Consider the following 6,000-nt stretch of genomic DNA (forward strand, 5'->3'; position numbering starts at 1 on the left):
TAAGGTCACAATTAGAGTACGCATGCGCCATATGGGATACAACTCATGCCATTCTCATTAAAACTCTCGAAGCCATTCAGAATCGCGCAGCGCATTTCATCTTCAGGAGGATCGAAAGGTGGGCCAGTTGGTAATTCATTTTCTTCGTTCAGCGAACTGGGAGCGCGGAAAATACACAAAGGACGAAGCGAGGAACCACATAAGACGAGCGCTCGTTTTATGTGGTTCCTCGCTTCGTCCTTTGTGTATTTTCCGCGCTCCCAGTTCGCTGAACGAAGCATTTCATCGTATCGAATTATTCACGTCATTCCAGTGTCACATCCATGAAGAACACTCTAAACTTGCCTCACCTTTCGTTTAGCCGCTTATTGCCTCGCCTTAAGATATTTCACAAAATATATCATCATAAGAGCTATTTGCAGGACGCTCTCTTTCAGCCACTTCGTTTCCATCACCGAGGACCGATCACCGCTAATACGTGGACTTACCTTGATCCTGTCGCACCAAGATTGTGCAATGGCTCGGTGGTTCCTAGGACAAGCGCCGCCTGCAACCACCTTCCCGCTTCCATCGCCTGCATAATGGACGAAAAAGATTTCAAGCTCGTAGTAGAAGATGGCCCTGTAACTTTTTTTTTTAAACTGCACTTGTAATTATTGCTTTGCTCACTCCTTTCTGTAGTGCCTTCGGGCCTTCAGAATATCTTTATTAAATAATAAATAAATCAATAACTTTTGCCCGCCTGGATCCATTTCTTATTTAAAAAGGTGCTCTTCACGTACCTCCCGGCAATGATTTTCAAGAAAACCATAAAGGCTAATTTTGATCACCCTGTATATTATACCATTAAACGGCTACGCACTGTAATAATTGCTTTAAAATTTCTTAACTGCGACCAACTTTGTTTCCTTTGAATGACATGTCTGTCAGTATCTCAAAAGCTTCATGTTTCTCGCTCAAAGTATATTTCATTGCGAAATAACACATTGGGACTGCTTTAGGTGCTTGACATGACAGCCTTTTATACACTTGGCTGTCAATGGCTTGGAGCATTCGTAATTTATGGTAGTCGCTGCTCTACTTGCCGGCTAGCTAGCGGCTTGCTACCTGATCATAAGCACAACAATAGGAAGCCTCCACACGATGGCGCTAATACCGGTGTGGAGTTCTGTCTTGTACGTAAATGTTTCAGTGTATCCGCAGTACCGGATCACAGGGCAGGTGTACCGCAGAGACAATGCTGGCAGCGAATTGTTTGTTGGCGTAAAGCGCTCTTTAGCGACATACTAACGTGCAATCTATAAACAATTTTAGGGGCGAAGCTCCTTAAGGCGGCACCCGTTCGTCCCTCGTAGTCGTAGTCGTAGTAGTCGTAGTGCGTAACCAGTCTTATGCTTTGATCTCCAAGGTGGTGCCGGTGGGAGATTTTTCCTGTGCGTTGTTGAACAATAAAAAATTCGCAGCGTGCGCGTTAACTAAAAGCCGAATTCTTCTGTCTCTCATTCCCCATTAGCAGCCATTGGCATGTTCCAGTAGGAAACGTTAGTAGAAGTGTAAGTGTTAGCTAAAAGCCGACTTCTTCTGTCTCTCATTCCCATTAGCAGCCATTGTTTACCTCCAAGGTAGTGCCTGGTGAGATTTCCCCTGTGCGTGATTAAACAATAAAAATTTTGTTCAGAACGCCGTTGATTGATGAAATAAACCAACGAAAGACGCCAGATGTTTTGTAAAAGCAAAACGAAAGAACGCCAGATGTTTCTAAAGCAAAACGAAAAGACGCCAGCTGCTTAACGAAAGACGCCAGATGTTTTCTAAAGCAATGGTTTTCTAAGCAATGAAAATTCGCAGCGTACATGTAAAATTAAAGTGAGCTGCAAGTCGTCATAACTCATCGAACCTTTAGTATAAACGCGCCCGATCTCACGTCGGTGATGATGTACTGGGCAGAATTCACGGAAGATTCACGGTTTACCGATGAACCTCCGCAGCTTCGCCCACTCATCATCATTCACTCCGTGGATATGCTGTGATGTTTTCTTTTACGTGGCATGTGATGCCAAGAAACGCATCGGACGAATTGTATACTTGCACAAAGCGTCGCAGGACACCGCCCGGTGATCAGCAGCAGTGAACAAAACATATGGGGAGGCCTAAGAAAATACGAAGTGTTTTTAGCGAACCAAAGGCACTTTGATCATTTCTATCTATCTATCTATCTATCTATCTATCTATCTATCTATCTATCTATCTATCTATCTATCTATCTATCTATCTATCTATCTATCTATCTATCTATCTATCTATCTATCTATCTATCTATCTATCTATCTAGCCACTTACGTCTGGACGCTCTCATTTTCGTTCCCTTACCTTGGTATGTAGCAAACTGACAGAGAAGGACATGAGTGTACGAAGAACGCGATTCACAAGTTATGACATGAATAACGTGGCTTGCCCTTCTCGCAAAAAAATTTCCCTGCCATAGAGCCACGCCAGTGCTAGAAATTTCTTCAGAAAAACACATGCCGGGTCAACGCGAACTGTGGTTCCAGTGTTGGCCATCCGATTATATAACATGCAATGATTCAACATGAATGATATATTGCATGTTATGTAATAAACATTACATGTATACTCCTATGACTCAGCAATCTATAGTCGTGCGTTGCGCGACCCCGTAACAATATATCAACGACCGCTGCTGCTGATGTGCAGATCATCGCCCCTAAAACCACTGGATGTTGGCAGAGTACCGCCATTCATTGTACTCGCCGCCGCAAGCACGTCCTCCTCTTTCCCTTCTCGCCCCTTTCGGGTCCCCCTGTTCGCCGCTTTTTCTGCGCGACGATTGGCCTCCATCGCGGTTGCCCTTAGAGACGCGTGGATCTTGTGCTTTGATGGTATTTTTCTTTTTCGCTCACGCCATTTTTTGCCGCGGCTCCACGCAGCGAACGTTGCGCGCGCTTTGTTTTTTGCGCTGCGTGCTGCCGCTATGCCGTGCTGTTGCGCCTATAACTGCAAAAACCAGCACACAAATGGTTAAGTCCATTTTATAATACCGCAAGGTAAGCGTTATGCCATGCACAAGAAGCAGTGGCTGCACAACATTGGCCAGAGGAACATTGTTTCGACAAAGAACAGTGTTCTTTTCGAGGTAAGGCGCCTTTCTTATCGCTCCTCTCAAAGCATTGTTGAACGCTAGTTTTAAATATCCTTCTGGTTGCTTATAAACGTTCTTTTTTTTTCTCGGCTATTCTTGCGTTGCATATAAAAGGGTTGTTCTCAATAAGCTGAATATTCTACTGAGACTCCATCACTTCGTATGTCGGCAACTGTTATTCAGTCTGAAATGCACAACTACAGAGTCTGCTTTCCGCTGCGAACATTTACGTGCGATGACACAGCTTCTCGATCGCGCTTTTCGTGATTGTTAGGGTGCGCTTAACGTGAATATTTGGTGGAAAAAAAAAACAAACGAATGAACGAATGACCCTTACAGGTGCTGGTTTCCAAATGAGGTTTTTTCCTCGTCGATAGGGGGGTGGGGTAGGTTCACACACAAGGATAAGGACACAAATGCGATCTTGCGCAAGAAAACAAAGAGAAAAACGTGCACTGCGCAACACAAAAGCAATAACATTATGACAGCGAAAGTGAGCCGTTATCAAGCAGGCAGCGCGCCGTTCGTTAACCAATAAGAAACTAGATTATCTCTTGTACCGGCGTCACACGGGCACTTTTCGTCGCGATCAGAGTCAATCCCGATCGAATTTCTTGATCGCGATCAACAGTCATCGCTACTATACGGTACAAACTAATCCGGACCCAGTTTGGCGCAAACAAACCAAATCGCAATCAGGGAGCCAGATGTCGATGAGTATATCGCGATGGTCTCGGTCCCGATCGAACGCGATCGCTATTAAAGTGAGCGTGGAGCAGCGCCTGATCCGGATCGAGCCTAATACAGATCGGCCCTGATCGGGATCAATAGTGCCCGCGTAAACCGGTAGTGATTACGGTGTTGTCTGTTATATGACGATTCACCTGATGGGTGCATATGCTTAACGTAAAGGCACTGCAGTTTCCCCTATTGGGCTCCATACTTTAAATATAGCTTGGAAAAGAGCGCTTGTTTGCGCCGCGGGATACCACGTGTACCAATGCTCACTGCATGTAGACTGTTATTTTCTAAGTGCTTTTTGGGCTGTATCCGACTGTAGAGCTCATAAAATTAGTGGCTTGACTGTGAATACGCAGCCAATCTCAATTACACGAATATCCGCATGGAATATTCCTTGCAAAAAGTGGCCTCAACACCCTGGTGTTCCCATACCTCCCAGGGTTGGCCTGACATTTATCTGCCGACAGTGGACCGCGCAGAACGCCATCAGGAACGAAGGGCCCGCCTGAAAATCCCTCCGAATAGCCCGAAGAGAGCTCCCTAGACCGCCCGAGGCTTTTTCGAGAAAAGAAACCGCGCCCTTGAGGCAAGCACAAACACACTCTCTGCCGAATGACCTGACAGTACATAAAAATACAACAAGCCCCGAATACACCTCATTGCCAAGTGTGCGGTTCCATACCGACTCTATCCCACACATACTGGTACTGCCCCAGAGCCAACACGCCAAAACACCATTCACTCTGCTCTAACATACTTACATGGCAGGCCTGGGTTGCGAATCTGGGCGAAACCACCTCCTCGTGGGAAACACTCCTTAACCACATACACTCTAAAAAGTTTTCGGGAGTAACTGCGCAGTTCATCCGAAAAAGGGCACTTTACTCCCTCGAAGGACGAACTGCAGAAGCATGCGTGCCGTGCGCAAAGTTCGGAGGGTAACTGCTTGGTCCTTCGTCAAAATGAGAGGAACGGGAGGACGAATGGCAACACTTACTCCCGCCCGCCTCGTGAAGGAGAGGGAGGGAGTCGGGGGGTGAGGGGGTGAGCGGGTAGATCTCCTTTCACTACTAAGCATATTTTTACGTTAAGTGCATTACGAAGTGTCAGTGCCTGGAAAATGTATATTAGTGGCCGTAACGATGCTCGTTCGTTTCTTGTAAGCAATAAGTGGATGAATAAATAACTAACATAAAATTGTTAAGAGAGATGACAGGATGACCTTTATTGAACGGTGGAGGTGGGCCCTGTTTGCCCGACAGTATGTATACGTCCAGGCCGGTGCACCGTGGCCCATGCTTCCTTTATTCCAGGGTCCATACTTCTTCGCACGGGGTATGGGGCACTGGCGCGAGAGCCAGATAGTATATTGCTTGTGGTTTCGTAGCTGTGGGGCGCGTTGTGCATTCACATTTCTGTCTCACGACTTGCTGGTATTTGCTCATAACATAGAGCTTCCTGTAATACTGTATGAAAGTCTATGGTGTCTATGGCTCGTCAGTCAAAAGTAGTGCTGCGTTTGAGAACATCGCAAAGAAAGGAATTTCTTGTCTGTCTGGTGATATCACATTAATGTAAACTTATTAAAAAAAGTAGAGGTTCCTTTCATTTTTGTAAAAAGACCAAAAAGCAGTAGATTCCGTCACCTTTTCACTGAGTCAGCAGAAATTGCAAACATCAGTAGAGCTACTGATAAATCAGCAGTCATGGCAACGAGGACCGCACGTGGATACATGCCGTGTGTCGCGGACAGTTTGTTTTGGAGTTTCGAGTGCTGGGAGAGCCACGCGTCTAGCATACGGCCCCCGCGTCCGTGGCCTTAGAACATTGAAAGCGCGCCTGACTGAAACCGCTACTGTTCTCCCCTCCGAAGTGGGCCATAAAACGGGGGACACGTGCACCAGTGTCCATGGGCGTAGGCAGGGGGGTGCAAAAGGGGCACTTGCCCCCCTCAAGCCACACCGGCACTTGCCCCCCCACCCCAAGCTATGCCAGCTCTCTCTCTCTACCCTCCTCCCCCAGACGCGATGTAACACGGGTTTGCACCCCCAAGGCAAAATCCTGTTGACGCCCATGCCAGTGTCGGTGGTGTTTTGTGC

This window comes from Rhipicephalus sanguineus, chromosome 8 (genome assembly GCF_013339695.2).
Source record: "Rhipicephalus sanguineus isolate Rsan-2018 chromosome 8, BIME_Rsan_1.4, whole genome shotgun sequence".
Classification (NCBI taxonomy): domain Eukaryota; kingdom Metazoa; phylum Arthropoda; class Arachnida; order Ixodida; family Ixodidae; genus Rhipicephalus; species Rhipicephalus sanguineus.